This window comes from Dermacentor albipictus, chromosome 4 (genome assembly GCF_038994185.2).
Source record: "Dermacentor albipictus isolate Rhodes 1998 colony chromosome 4, USDA_Dalb.pri_finalv2, whole genome shotgun sequence".
Classification (NCBI taxonomy): Eukaryota; Metazoa; Arthropoda; class Arachnida; order Ixodida; family Ixodidae; genus Dermacentor; species Dermacentor albipictus.
In genome coordinates, this window is record NC_091824.1 from 172,698,160 (window position 1) to 172,714,954 (window position 16,795).

Sequence of the window (16,795 nt, forward strand, 5' to 3'; positions counted from 1 at the left end):
GTTGCAACTTTGTTTTTGCCAGAGAGGTACAGCTTTGCCTCTTGTAAAGGTCTTTTTAGATAAAATTATTATGACCATTGCTTCCTGTGTTACATAAATGCAGCTTCCAGTGCATTCCAGTTTATTTCCATGTCTATGTAAGTTTCTAATGTGAGGCTTGCATATTCATTTCTCACGTTCTGGAGTGGCAAGATGCATCATTACTGTCTCATCGTTAGCTGTACTACAGTAGTGTTCACTTGTTACACTGAATCCCCCGTTTAAGTATTCTGTACTAATTTCACTTTTTGCTTTTTTGTTGTATGGTTATTTTTTCTCGCCATTACCTTCTTTGATATATACTAAAGGCAATATTTCCAATATTGCATTGTTCCCATTTTTTTTATTTCTGTCACAGGATTGTTTTATGATGGTATGCGATGGTATTTCTTTTTATGCTCTTTTCAAGCTTCTAGCTGATTGGTAACATTGCTTGGAGGCAGTTACCATCCGATTCATACTCTTGCATTTTTCAGTCTGCTTCTTTCATTCGCTCCGATGTCACTTCTGCATAACTCTAGTCCATCTAATAGCACGTGTACTATACTATGATAAATTAGACACTTTATTATACTCCAGGTTTTTCTGTTCATTTTTTTATGTGTACTTGGAATTTTGTTTATGTGCTAGTGAATGTTCACTGTCGAGTTCATTACGAATCCATTCTGCGACTTTTGTCATTGTTGATGTACCTTTACTTTTATTTGCATTTCTCACACAGTTTGTTTGAACCTTGCATAAGCATTACATTTTAATAAAGTGTTTTTGCTTCGTCACAATGTTCTCATTTCATGCACTCTTGGCACAAAGGGCTTGGTCTGGCCATCTGCCAAGACGTGGCCATTTGTTCTTTGCAGGATGTCATTCCCACTGTGGTTGTAAGCATCGTCTCTTACTAAAAGCGGTATTAAGGATTTATTATTCCTAACAGGCTTATTTTCGTGCGACTTGGTAGAGGATGCGCCGGCCATGCGGGGAACAGTGCTTGGCACTGAGCCATGGCTCTTACAGTCAACACCAACGCTTCTACTCATCTGGGGTGCTATGCAGGATGCGCCGAGTTTGGCGAAACTCGGGATCTTCACGAGCTCTGGCGACACCCCAAGATGAAAGTACGAATGGTACCGAGACACAGTTTATCTTTCGACAAGCCTCCAGTTTCATTGGTTGATCTAGATTCACTCTGGCTGGCTATCATTCCTTGGGCGTTGCCTTCTGGGCGGTCGACAAACTGGGGCTCACGTGATCGTACCGTCGGTGCATGGTCGCGCCTTCTTTCACTTGTTTGTCGTTCCACCGAGTGCATTACACGCACAAGCGAGTTATAAAACAAATTCATTTAGTACAATATTATTAGTTAGTTTAACGTGGTTTAACAGCATTTTAAAGCTTACAAGATGTACACTGAATCTATATTCGACTAATTTGTAATTTAGTACGCTTCGCATTGTACCACGAGGGAACGCTGTGGTGGCGTCATCACATACATTCATCGGGCGAGCATGGCGGCTAAGCATCGGCGATGCCTAGTGTAAACAAACTCGTACTACGAGCTTGCAGTGCGCGACGTAGTGATCAGGCTCGAAGATGACCACTATTTCTTGGATAGTTCTGTTGCTCCGTGAGCAATCTTTCCGTGCACCCCGAAAGACCGCCAATAGCTTAGGCGATTTTACAGATCGCAACGCGCACCTACTGTTCATGGCACAATCCTGAACAAACAACTTATCCGGTGCTGCTTATGTGAGTGCGCTGAGTTCCTTCACTCTGCGTGACTGCGAGCGTCACGAATATTGCACAGTGTGTCCAAAAGGAAGACAGTCGATATAGCTACGATGCGACAAGGAGGTGGTGCCGACCATGGATCTCGCAACCAACACAGTGAAGGAGGCATCGACAAACTGCAGATAAGTATATTTCTACTGTTTCATATTTAGCATAATAATAGTGCACGGATTAAGTCACTTTCGTAGTAACGAATTGAATGTCCAGCAGTTTAAAAAAGGCATTGAGAGCCAATGAGTGCTCGTGCTGTTACATGTACGTGGGCCCGCGAAAGTATGGAAAAGAAAAAAGTAACCTTCACTAACTTAGTGGTATAACAGAAATTCATCAGCGACATTCAGCCCGCAGAATCTATGAAAGAGTATCTTTGTCCAGGTGAAATATCAATAGCAGGTACTGATATAAAGCAGGAAACTTATACAAAAATTTAATGGGTTGAACAGCACATGGGAGGCATTTCCAAATCGTGATCGCCACGTTACCGATATCTTTGAAAAATGTTTAGAATCGTTGCATTCTACCGGTTATCCAATATGGGACATAAACCTGGGGGTTAACAAAGAAACTTGAGAAGTCGAGGACTGTGCAGAAAGCGAAGTAACAAAAATTGTTGGAGATAGCATTAAGGCAGGAAGACAGTGGCGTAGTAAACCGTGGCAACTGATATGCTAGTTGAGATTAAGAAAAAAAAATGGAATCGGTGGGCAGGCAATGCACGTCTTCAACCACTTGTTGCCAATTTATAGCAGGTGATTACATAAGCGTGAGAGAATGGATGTCAAGGAGAGAGAACTGCAGCTGAGGATGGTAGAAAATTGCGTAATGGGACAAAAATATGATGTTTGTAGGCATAGGATGTAATCAGCTCGCATAAGACGGGATTGTAGGGAGCGCCATTGATTTTGCAGTGAACAAAAATAGGTTTGTGGTGCTGACAGTAGAGACTCGTGAAGGTGCGAGGACACCTCAGCTGTTGGCACACTAATAAACATTACAATTGGCTCTGAAAAAAAACCTGTTATGAAAAATAAAGCAATGTTATCCCGACAAATTGTTTTATTATGCATACACTGAAGGCTTCCACAGTTAAGGGCAGTTAGTACCAATAGTGCAATGAGCATTTTTATTTGTAAATAATGGTTTATATGCGATTGATTCATTCCAACAATCCACTTTTTTTGCAGCAAAACATTCTGCTGCTGGAGGCATTCAACCGCCTGGTGGCAGTAGGCGAGCGCCAGGCACATGCTCTTGAGTGTGGCAACAGTAGCTCTGCAACAGTAGGATCAGTGCCCTCACTGCTTTCCAGTCGAACCCCCAGAACACACCTTATAGAGGAGCTTTCAGTTTATTATTTTGTTTATTATTCAAGAGCATGAATAAAATTATTGCAGTAAACATTGTGTTGTGCATATTGGGACACTTGTAACATGCACTTGATGTCTTCAATATGGGCAAACACCTAAGACAACCTGTGCCACTATTGGACCGTGTAAATGAAAAAGACACTAATGCAGCATATACGTCATCGTGCTAGCTGTTACTTCTTTCTATGTGCAAGAATGCAGTGGGTGTTGATTAGCCACAATATGAACGGTGTGTGTATTTCGCAATGAAAAGACAGGAAACGGCATGACCTTAATAATGCTATCACCTATAGACTGTGCACATGAATGCAACACTCCCCGATTTAAACGTGCCATTACATGCATGTTCGATACCACATATTCCTTAACAGTGTCATATATTTGCATGTACTAATTTTCACACAGCTTAAGCCCATGCGTAGCTCACTTGTCATGTATCCATTTCATAGGCCAAATAATTGTACACTTTGTCCTTTTGTGTTGTATGAAAAGTGGCATCCTCTCGTCGGATACAACTTCACAAGACAGGAGAGGCGCCGCCCAGATGACCAAAGCGCAGCAGCCGATTGCCTACACGTCTAAAGAAATAGTCCCTCTCCAACGAGCAATATTAGTCTGTCCGGCGGCACGATATCAGTCTCGAGTGCGTGCCCATTGGTGCAGGCTTGTGTTCACCTGCCTCAAAGTGCAGATTCCGCAGCCTCCTAAAGTTGTATCCGACTATAGAAACACGTAATGCCTTGCACCAGTTGCATAGACTTCTGCAGTTTGATAGCACACAATGATCAGGAGCAGAAATCTATAAAGGCATCCAAGCAAAGCAGGCTGGACACACTTCCATTATGAGGGGCTGAAAAAGGTCTCGCCAAATATTCCCATAACGTCCTTGAAAAAGAGGTGGTGTGTGGCACTACTTTAGAATCAAAAACAGATTACACTGAATGTTGTGTAGCACGTCAAAACAAACTGAGCTTGGTTATTTGCACAGCATGTAATGGCAGGTTGAGCTTCACATAGGAAACAAACTGCTCTGTCCAGTACAATATTGAGGCCGGTATGGCACCTATTATGGCACCGGTATGGCACCTATTATGTCAACAGTGTCTATATACAAATTACACGTTTCACAGGCCATTGATTTCACCATTATTTTTGTGTGATGGTTCTTTCAATCAGCGCTTGTATTACATGAGCAGGTGGATTTGAAAGCAAAGCTTTGTTTGCAAACCTTCCGACTTCCATAAGTGTGTGGCAAGGCACTGGCATGTTGTCGAATAGCTCACACTTCCTCGGTCCTGCACCAAAGAAGCCCAATGCTCTATTTTAAGTTGGATCGCACAACAATTCAACAGCACACAAAGAAGTGTAACACACACAGCAAAGCATTCTGCTATGTGTATTTCTCTTTGTGTCCCGTCGAATTGTTGTGCAAGTAAACTTCAAGCTTCTATACCAATACACCGTCTTCAACCTCACCAACGCTCTAGTTATTAGGCCACAATGGTGCACATCTTTGAAATTTCCCAACACAAATTAGCTCTCCGAAAAATCGCAAATGTTAAATTTTGCAGCACAGCTGTATGTATGAACGTGCCATATTCTTTACCACTAAACTCACATGAATCAAAGAGGCAAGCATTAACCAGCCTTGCTGCTGCTGTTACCATTATCATCATGACACCAATGGAAAGACAGTGCCACGTTTCAGTAAAGGGAGTGCTGGAGGGAAAGGTGTGACAGCGAGGGCTTACAATAAAAGTAACGGTTACGAGACATGTTCAATGCCAATATATGCTGCATGTCGCTCAGCCTACTTTGGCAATGCGGCAAGTGTTTACTCATTTGGGCATATCACGTTTTGTGTAATCATTGCTCTAAAGCTGTACAAATGGTCTATTTGCTCTGCAAGTTTTATTTTTATCATGGTAGGTTAAAGACCCACTTTTCATTGGCATCTGCACCACATTTCTCCCGATATGTAATAATGCCTTGGTGGTTCATGACATCTTCACGTACAGAGAGTTCTGCAGAGTATCGGATGTGCATTGATCTAATGCTTAAGAATTAGTGCCCCATTATGAGACGAAAATTTACAATCTATCCAACCAGAATAACGCCACCCCCCCCCCCCCCCCAAAAAAAAAGGTGCACTGAACCTCTGGCACAAGCATCGACAGTGAACAGAGCAAACAATCTGAAGTATTTTCTTCATGCAAGCCAACGCATTTCGCCACAAATGCATAGACACAACCGGCTTGGCGCAACATCCACAGCTCGCGCTGCAACAAATTGTGCAATGCCTCGCTGTTTCATAGTGCGGCCGATAGATTACGCATGACCAAAATTCAGCATTGTGCATACTTAGTAACTTCACCAATGAAGAACCCCAAGTTCTTTATGAGATTAGGATTCATGGGTTACTTCACACAATTAGTGATATCCATTTATCTATTTATACTTAACCCCTTTCCCAAGAAAGTGAGCCATTTGGAAGGCACCCTGACAGATAAGTAGAACAATCGACAAAAAAGTGATCAACCAGCGAAAAAGTCTGTTAATCACACTAACGCTGACATTGAAGGCGCCTTAATTCCTACGTACGTTCCGTCGACACACCCGACTACGTTCGTAATGTTCCCACGAAGTGGGAAGCATTCTTTTATATATGCCCGCTCCGCCGCAGTATTCTGGAAAGCTAGCCACCGCTTACGCACTGCCGCATCGATAAGCGCGTCAGACACATCTCTGACACAGTTGCTAACAGTAGTTTGATGGCGTTCAATGTAACGCTCGGCGCCGACGCTTCCCTGAAAACTCCCAGTCCCGTAGAAACGGAAGGCACAGATGACTTGCTCTACGACGGTGAGCGAATGAAGCCCGCCACGCTGTCTCCGCAGACGAGAGTATTCGCCTAGCTCGTCACACAGCCAGCACACTGATGTCTTCGACAGGCGAAAATGACGCTGAAACTCTCCGTCGGTCATGCAGGTGAACGGCTCCGGACGGTCATACTGACGCTTGCTGCCGCTGGATGCAATGAAACAGGCTGCTGCTGCCGCCGCCATGTTCCCGAGTTGAACTCGGAGGGGGTTTCGCGATGTACGAGTTTAGCACGAGTTCGCCTGTCAATCAAAACCAGAGGTCACGCCCCGCGCGAGGCATGTAACTATTGCGCGCGCACCCACTACAGTTGGGCCACGCCCAACTTATCTTCCGGCAACAGCGACGCGGTGTCGAGCTGAGAGGCATCAACAATCTTGACCGCCGACATAAAACACACACAACACACTGTCATCGGTGATGTACTGAGCACCACTATCAAAAACAAAGCGTTGACTGTCGCTGGCATACATCTTCTCGGGCTGAGATGGCCGCACAACACGGTTTCATTGCCTGCATTGTGGCGCGTAGCGCACAGTAAATAATTATCGGCACGTCACTGTAGCTGCTTGCAAGGCGTCGAGGGGGACGACGATGCTGAGGAGTGCGTATTGCAGCAGTCGTTTCAGATGGCTGCTCTGTCATCGGTGATGAAACGGAGCCACAACGTCGTAAACACGATCAGCGTCTGAGAATCGCTCGCTCTTCTAGGCCCAGTGCAATGGCATTTCTTCATCACAAGCACTGCGCACTCAACAGTTCCAACACCTCTCTCCGTTCGAAATCTGATTTCATAACTGCACACAAGTGCCCTCACCTGCCAAAATGCGAGTGCTGCGGTGTCGTTACCATATCCATCTGCGATCGCTGCTGGCTCCAGCAGAGGTAATCCGCAAGCACCTTCGACTGCACAACACACTCATATACTGCGTACATGCGCCAGAGGCGCCTTCACTGGGCAAGCGATGAGAAGCGATGAATTGTGTCGCTGGGGAAGCACGCACGTTTCGTAATGTATCGCAGAGGCTTCGCGCACAAAGATAAACTGGTACATTTTCACTGAACTGCGTCACTACGCACTCTAAAATAACATACCGCCATTTTGCAACGACAGCTGCGTTTCTAGTTGGTCAAGCGGGGGCCTTAATAGCCTAGTGAAGCGCCTGCGATGAACAGCCGTACCGCGGCGCTGCGTTTCTATTCCCCTAATAGAGAAAGAGTGGCCATGACCCTCCATGGATCAAGACCGACTTTATTGAGAATAGCACTGCAGCGCCCCTAGGCGACTTATCACCGTATGAACGCCCTCGTGCGTGGAACCCGCTTCAATGTACCGCTTCTAAGCTTTCGCCTCCCTGTCGCCACTCACGGCAAGAAGCGCAAAATTTAATAATTTGCTCGATCTCCGTTTGTCATCACAAATTTCTAGCGTTCAAAACGAAAAACAGATACCTAAAGAAATAAAAATCTGCGTTATTTTATTTGTTGTATTTTAACGTATTCGTTTGAGTGAAAGTGTAGGTGCAAGAATGCGCCGCATGTACCCCGTTCGCATTCGATGGAGGATAGATAGATAGCGCCCGAAAGATGAGGAACGCCCTTGACGCGCCCGGGAAAGGCGTGGCAAGCGGCTCACGGCAAGTGTGCTGACAGACAGCGGGGCAGTCACGGTATCGCTAAGTTGCGATAATCCGTTGATAACAATACGCGGTGCTGGCGCGTTTCGTTGTGCAGCCTTCTGCGCTTGAAACGTGGAAGCAGCGTGCCACGCAGGGTGCGCTCATGTTGTCATACGCGGCTTTTTGTCTACATATTTTTTTGCCTGCACCTTCGGCGCGTTCCGCGCTACCTCCGTTCACTGACTGCCGTCGAGCAAACTCGGGCAAAACTCGGGTGAACGAGAAACTCGGCGCATCCTGCATAGCACCCCTGGAGCGCGATTGCAGATCGTTGCTCGAAACGCCCGATCAGTTTCACCTCACGCGATTGGCCTATAGGCCGTGCCAACGGGTGCGGCTGACGACGTCTGCGCGGCATAGGCCAGTCGCGTGAGGCGAAACTAAACGCGTGTTTTGAACAACGATGTCTGATCGCGCCCGTCACCCGCGAAAATTAGCTTCAGATGATCGTAAACCTTTCGAGACCGCTTCTAGACTAGCTTTTTGATAACGTCCTAAAAACGTTTAGAAATTGGTTACGAATAGTTTTGCCAAAGGGATTACTTGTGTCTTTCCCAATCCTATTTCTAGACCAGCTTTTCGAATACGTCTTGCAGACCTGTTCTAGATCGTCTCAAGAAAGTAATTAAGCCGGGCATTAGCAGAGATATACGATGTTTTCCCGCCGAAGTTCTCTCATTCGTGTCTTCTTTAACCCGTTTTTATCGTCTTGGATAAACGCTACGAAAACGTTACGTATCTCTTTTGCGCTACCTGGGAATGAGAGTGACTAGTTAGTGATGTGGGCTATGACAATTTCGTTTCGTTAAAACATGGTGCAATAAAACATAACAGTGACACTAGAACTTGAAAAGAGCCCTTGAATAAAAGGGCTGTTAATGGTGTGCTGAAAATTACCTGGCTAAATGACTTTCAGAGTGTCTGTTTCAGCTGAAAACCGCAAGACTAATTTCATGTTAAAAAGCGGTTCATTGCGATGAAAAAAGTTCGGGTGAAGAGGTATATTTTCGCGATATGCAGAAAGGAAACACTTTTTTCTCTCTGCTTCAATTGCACGGCATTGAATGAGAACATGGAGGACTGCGAGATTATTGCCGCACTTACTATAAAACGGAGGATCCTCCCCAGTTAAGAGGTAAGAGTGAGTACCGTAAGTGTGTCTTATTCTTAATCGGCAAATAAGTACTTGTACCGCGCTGTTTCCTCACTTATCCAGTTCTGTAGTTTTGCTTTTATCATGTGTAGCTTATTCAATGCTTGAGTATCTCACTTTCCTTGCCAATGATTCCTCAGTTTACGGCATAGATAAGCATTTAGGTTTGTGGCAGGAATGGGGATATTTCCATTTGTGTCACTAAAACTCACTGACGTAGCGTTTTCGTCAGCAGCTACGTTGCCTTTTATACCCTTTTGGCCAGGAACCCAGCATAGGACAATAATTTGGTTGCACATATGCTGGATAGCCGAGAGTATAGCATATGCTTCCGCTGTAAAGATACTGGTTTGTAGATTCAGTGTCCCAGATGTTGAAAATGAGGGTCCGAGAGCTGCGTAAGCAACACCAGCAGGAGATTGACGAAATGTTTCTGGGGCAACCCGCAATTTTTCTTCAACTGCGAGGCTTTTCTTTCGAGGAACCCGTATAGGCTTCCTTTGGAGCAATTGTTATGAACGTGTGCGTGTCTAATTTTCCCTTCATTAACCAGCAGGTGACATCGAAGCATCTGTGCAGAATTCAGCACAGGAATACTTCTCCTTAAACACAAGAAAATGCGAGTGTATACGTGCTTCAGTTGCTCATTTCGATATTTCTAGGAAAGAACTCTCGCACTGGATAGTCTGCCACTAGCAAGGCGGCGGAAGCCGAGTAGGAGCCAATAGAACATTCTCAAAAAGAGGGATGCCTGCATGTTTATTCTGACAATGCTTCCAATCGGAGGGACAGAGGAGGCCTGGTGGCCGGGCGGTTACGGCACAGCCTGGCCATGGTCAAGTCGCGAATAATTGAATGGCACGGATGATCTACACCTGATTACACCTTCAAGGCATAGGAGAAGCTAGAATATGTCCGCTGGAGTGTAGAGACCATTCGTTATATTCAACGTACAAGCTTTGTACAGGACTTGCCCGGAAGGCAAGTCCTGTAGCAAGGCGGGTACCCAAATGGTGGATAGGATCTAACATTTTCAAAGCACTAGGCACAACATAATTGTATACTATGGCTCCGTAGTCAAGGCGTGGCCGTATAAGGCTTTTGTATAGGCTAAGGAGGCGTTTGCTGTCGTTTCCCCATGATGTGCGAGACAGGAGCTTCAACAGGTTCATAGTCTTGAGGCATTTCACTTTAAGATACTTCAGAAGAGAAATGAAGATCAGTGTATTGTCTAAGATAATACCTAAGAATTTATGTTTGGAGCTCACAGATAATCGTTCTCCATGAAGGTCTATAACGGGGTCTGGTAGCACACCTCTCTTGTTGGAGAAAAGGACACACGTACTTTTTGGGGGGTTTAGTTTGAAAATATTCTCATACGCCCACCTAGGCAGCTTATTTAAACCTCTTGTACTTGTCGCTTGCAAATACTTAGATTACGTGACTTGTAACTTATCTGAATGTCAGCCACATATACGGAATAAAACTTAGTACGTGGTATGACAGCCTGGATCGAGTTAATTTTGACAATAAAAGGAGTGCAGCTCAGCACACCACCTTGTGGAACACCAGCCTCCTGTGTAAAAGGACTAGACAGAGCGTTACCAACTCTAACACGGAACGTGCGATTGGCAAGGTAACTCTGAATCACGCTCAGTAAGTTGCTTTGAACTCCCTTTCCAGCCAGGTGACGGAAAATTCCAAAGCGCCGTGTTGTGTCGTATGCCTTCTCCATGTCTAAAAATACTGACAAAAACTGTTCGTGCACAAAAGCATCATGGATGTTTGTCTCCATACGGACAAGGTGATCTGTTGATCCGTGAAACCGCACTGTAATGGATTGAGTATTTTGCTGCTTTCAAGAAAATCTATCAGGCGCCGGTTAATCATTTTCTCAAAGAGGTTGCATATGCAACTTGTCAGAGCTACAGGCCTATTACTACCGGCGGAGGAGGGGTTCTTTCCCTCCTTGAAAATAGGAATTACAATTGTTTCCTTCCAGGCGGACGGAATCTAGCCGGCATTGAACATGCAGTTAAAGAGCGACAGTAGTGTTCTGTGGGTTTCATGGCGCAAGTGTTTGATAATTTCATATAGTTTCCTGTCACGTCCTGCAGCGGACTTGTTACAACAATTCAGTGAAGCCTGGAACTCCGGCATGCTAAATTGGCGATTGTATGCTTCTTTGACTGTGTGCCTTTGCGACCCAGGGGCTGTCGCTCAGCTTGACACTGGTATCTTAGAAACGTATGTGTGTAATGGGAAGTACTGGACATGTGCTCGAAATGTGCTCCTAGACAATCAGCGTGGCCCTCAAGAGCGCCTCTTTGTGTGTTTACTAGTGGTAGAGGATGACTTTCTCGGCCCTTTATTTTGTTTACCCTGTTCCAGTCTTTCCTTTTGTCTGTATAAGAATTAATGCCGGAAATGTATTTTTGCCAGCTTTCTCTTTTGGCACGGCGGCGCGTTCTTCTACCTTCCGACTTTATTTTCGTAAAGGAGATGAGGTTTTCTGCGGTCGGAGAGTCACGGAGGGGATTCCAAGCCTTATTTTGTCTCTTTCGCGCTTCCCTGCATTCATCGTTCCACCAGGAAACACGTCGTTTAGAAGGATCGAGATACATTTGTTTGTGGGATACATATCGACGCTGCATCGACAATAAATGCTGTTAAATATGCAACTGCGTCGTCATTAGTAGCCATACGAGTGTCATCCCAAGTAAAACATGTCAGCTCTTTGTATCGCTTCCAGTCCGCTGAGTCGACTTTCCATAGGTGCACAAGTGGGGAGCATTCATGCCGTTTGGTTAATTTTAAAATAATCAAAAAATCATCATTTCCGCGTAGATTTTTAACAACCTTCCATTCCAAGCATGCCACGACTGTACTTGATGCAATGCTTAAGTCTACGTATGAAAACATCTTGTTTGCGACGCTATAAAAAGTCAGTTCTTTCATACTTAACAAACACGCATCTGTACAAGACAAGACACTTTCTTTCAGGCGCCCTCGGGCATCACATCGAGAGTCGCCCCACAAGACATTGTGTGCATTTAGATCTCCAAGGACAATGTAGGGCTCCGGGGGTTGTGCAATAAAGCTTTCAAATTCTATTTTGCAAAGTCGGTAGCTGGGCGGGATGTATAAAAAGGTAACAGTCAGAAGCTTACCAAAAAGAACTACTCTGACTGCAACTGCCTCAAGGGGAGTTTGCAGCTGTAAACGCTGGCAGGCGACTCGTGTAACTCGTGTAAGAGTTAATTAATGTCATCACGATTGTGTATTAGACCTCTCACATTCCAATACATTATCTGTGTGGCCATATTGGAAGTGTTTTGTGGTGTGTGTCACGAGAAATCAATTAGGTTAGCTCACGAGACCTTTCCACGCCCCGTGATCCGGGATCTTTCTTTTTTCTTGGCGCGCTCCACAGAGCTACGCCGTTCCTTCGGCGTCTGAGACACCGGAGTAGAGTTTGTTACATCCACCGCCTCTTCAGAGGCACTGGATAACGCTCGCGTGGCGAGCACGCTCGGGTGTTTTTAGGCCCTGTTTGCACGAGCAGTGGTCCTGGGACCGGCAGGCTCGGAGGTCTGCTGGCCCTTCGTGGCATGGGGCGGAAACAGCAGTGGCTGCTACTGCCAAGGCTTCACACTCAGTGTAACTCGGGCGGCCGCCGGAGGATGTGGCACTGCCCCCCGGCACGTCACATCACTGTAGGACGAATTCGACTGATTGTGAACAGAAAAACGCTTGCGCACTTCTGGGAAAGAAATGATTAGTTTGACCTTGAGTTCGGTATTTTCCTTTTCTTTCTTCCATGACGAGCACAATCGCGAATAGGCGGGCTGGTCTCCCCCTTATGAAAATGGATTTAGAGTTCCTTTAGAACTCCTAATGAGTTCCTATGGAGTCAAAAGGGACTCTATAGGAACTCGCGATCTATAGAGTCGTCTGCATAGAATCTCTATAAGAAGTCTATAGAAACCTTTCTATAGAAACAAGTCATTTCACACACAATAGATGTTCTATAGAGGGTGTGTTGACGTCCTATGTACTGAATTCTATAAAGTAATTTTTATAGAATGTCTTTAAAACTTCTAACGCGACCAGTCTATAGAATGGCTCTCCATTCGTTCTCCATAAATGTTCTATAGAGATTGTATTGATATCATATGTACTAAATTCTATAAAATAATGTCTATAGAAAGTTTTTAACACTTCTAATGCGGCTTGTCTATAGACTGACTCTCCATTCACGCTCTATAAGCAGTCTATAGAGGGTTTATTGTCATCATATGTACAATATTCTATAAAATAATGTCTATAGAAAGTTTTTAACACTTCTAATGCGACTTGCCTATAGACTGACTCTCCATTCACCCTCCATAAATGTTCTATAGAGGTCGTATTGACATTTTATGTACCAAATTCTACAGAAAAATGTTAATAGAACCTTTTCAGAACTTCTAATGCGGCCTGTCTATAGAATGGCTCTACATCCTCCATAAAAGTTCTATAGAGGTTGTATTGACATTTTATGTACCAAATTCTACAGAAAAATGTTAATAGAACCTTTTCAGAACTTCTAATGCGGCCTGTCTATAGAATGGCTCTACATTTTCCATAAAAGTTCTATAGAGGTCGTGTTGACATCTTATGTACCAAATTCTATAGAAAAATTTATAGAACGTTTTCAGAACTTCTAATGCGGCCTGTCTCTAGACTGGCTCTCCATTCCCGTTCTAAAAGTGTGCCATCATATGGCATACGTACTGAGTTCTGTAAAGGAACGTTTATAGGAAATTAAACAAGCTAAAGTGCGGCCTGTCTAAGAACGGCTCTATATTTTCACTCTATAAAAAGTACCCAGTATCCAGTGCATCGCCGGATTATGGGTCCAGTGCCGCGCGCTGGATGCATGGGGCGCTGGGCAAGCGCGGCGTACTGGTGCGAAAAACAGCTCTAGCGCGTTAAATACGTGGTGCCTGGACACCGTATGTATTTTTTTTAATACAGAAAGCAACAGATAGCGTTTTAGTACAATATAAATCGAAAAAATGAACATCTAAAAACAGAAGTGCTCTGACCAGGATTCGATCGTCGTACCTGCAGATCCCCAGCCCGGCTCATTACCGCTACGCCGCGTCAGCATAGGGACATGGGCGGATAATTTAGCTTATCAAAATCGAGAAGCAGTTTTAGTTTCACAGAGAGAAGTCTTGCACAGACGTGGTAGATGCGCTATCGGCCAGCAACTAAAGCTCACGCCTGTACCTCAAAGAAAAATTTGCTCTCCATATTCAATAGTGTGCTCGGAAGTGCCATAACATCGACTGCGATTGGTATTTTAGCTTCGAAAAAAAGCCCTAAATGAACCACTGACCCGGGACGCTGCATGAATGGGCTGTTACTGCCGATTTCGATAGCCGTTTCTTGTTCTTCACGCGAGGGGTATGCAATGTTTTCTTAGTTCAGTGATGACTTTCAGTCTACACGTCTGTCTAGCCATATATATTCGTCAGAGAAACGCAGGCTAGTGCTGGGAGCCTTCGGCGACAGCACATATACCTGCGTTTATGATGCGTCACATCGGCGCTCCTCACTTCTTGTGCTGGCACTGTAGACATGAAAAAATTGTTTATTTAAAAGCACCGATGCGAAATCTGAAATATAAAGTAATTTATCCTTTTTAGACTTCTTGATTCTTGAGGTTAGACGCGCCGATAGCGTGCAGACGGACTCGGCGGATACGCTATGCCTAAGCTTCGATGGGGACTGATCTCGGCGCGGGTAACTGGCGAAAGCTAAAATGTGTGTATTTGAGCCTCAGAACTCTTTTTAGTACAATAGGGAAAGTGGAAGCGCACGAATCGCCTTAGCCTTGTTATCGGTTATATCAAGCAGCGGTAGGCATCGAACTCGGGGTCCGTTCGAGCGCGTCTGAACGACTTCTGGATTTCATGTCCACTCCACAACACTGCGACAATGGCGATAACTCCCAGTCATACGTTACGTGCGAACTACTAAAAAAGCGGCGTCCTCCGTCTATGCGTGGTTTCGTTAAAGAATTTAGCTGTCCGCCCCGTCACAAGGCAAAATGCAAAAAACGAAAGTGATTTTCAGTGTCACATGTGCAGGAATAAACAAGGCAGCTCACGCACCTTTATTCCATGCTGCGACACGAAATAGTTCTATGACCCTAAGATATAGCGTTATTTAGGACAAGAGACTACTATCAAGCCATGAAATTGTATAAAGCATTTAATATTCAGCAGCGCTCGTCCTTGCGTGCTGGAGCCAGCGCGGCACAAACACAACCAGCGCCGTTTCCAATGCGAGCGTCTCTTCCAGTGTGACCCAGCTCTTATCCAGCGTTCTCACTGGTCTCGAGTGAGTCCCAGCGAGCGCCAGCGTACCCAGTGCGATCCAGTGCTTAAAAAAAAAGAAAGAAGAAGAAAAAAGAAAAACGCGCTGGTTTCACACTGGAAGGCACTGGAAGACGCTGGTTCTTGCAATCGGGATTTCAGAGGTTTTTTACCATCAAGTAAGAGCATCGTTAAAAAGACACTCATTGACCAAGGCAAACACGAATCGCCTTAGCCTTGTTATCGGTTATATCAAGCAGCGGTAGGCATCGAACTCGGGGTCCGTTCGAGCGCGTCTGAACGACTTCTGGATTTCATGTCCACTCCACAACACTGCGACAATGGCGATAACTCCCAGTCATACGTTACGTGCGAACTACTAAAAAAGCGGCGTCCTCCGTCTATGCGTGGTTTCGTTAAAGAATTTAGCTGTCCGCCCCGTCACAAGGTAAAATGCAAAAAACGAAAGTGATTTTCAGTGTCACATGTGCAGGAAAAGTGGTTCATTTAGGACTTTTTTTCGAAGCTAAAATACCAATCGCAGTCGATGTTATGGCACTTCCGAGCACACTATTGAATATGGAGAGCAAATTTTTCTTTGAGGTACAGTGGTACAGGCGTGAGCTTTAGTTGCTGGCCGATAGCGCATCTACCACTAATCGAAATTAGGAAAACCAAAGAAATATAACGGAAGCGCGCATTGTGGTTTATATCGCATATGCAGGTAAATCACAAAGATGTATACCAAGAAACACTAAGCAAAACTGCGCCTTAGAAATCGTGTCATATCTATTTGCTGGCATGCAGTGACTGCAGCACTTGGGGCGGAAACAGATCGAACGCCGCCGCAAATTTCTGGCACATACCACTCAAATGCACGCTGCAGAAACGATTTTTTTTTCAAGGAATCTTGAACAGTCACAGACCACATCAGCGCGATCCGCGCATGATAAGCGCATCGCCACGAAAGCAAGATAGGGAACACATAAGCGTAACCTGTACCTCACGGGTAAAATTAAACATCATCGTATATACGTTGCTGTGCGACGGACACAAGCGCACGGAAACATCACACACTGCACACGTGTACCTCCGAGGTTGTGTCGACAATTTCTGGGCTACATTTAAACGACAGCAGGAAGTTACTTCAATGAGAAACGAAGTGAGGGCACAGGCACTGCAGGTAACGGCTGCGCATAAAGTCAGTTAGGGTTTTAAGGCCAGTGACCGAGGTTGAAATCGTTAAAATCACACCGCAGCGATAGCTTACACAGGGTAAATTGTCGAGATCTTGAAGGCCATGCTTTTTCCTGACTACATGTGGCATAAGCGATTCAAAAGCAAGAATACTGCATGTAATTTATTTCTGCCCTAAACTATAGCACACAATATGAGCATGTCAATGTTTCTTCTTGTCTAGCAACATATATATGTAGTTCGGCTCAAAGGCCGGCTCAAAACGGCACAAAACCTGCTGTAGTGGGTATTATTGTAGGAATCACGGAGGCCACAGCAGCCGCACTG

At 45.0% G+C, this 16,795-nt stretch overlaps 1 protein-coding gene; it reads right to left on the bottom strand.

Annotated features, from left to right (window-relative positions):
- Positions 1-16,795, bottom strand: part of bru3 (bruno 3) — a 1,518,741-nt gene that overhangs the window by 1,137,728 nt on the left and 364,218 nt on the right.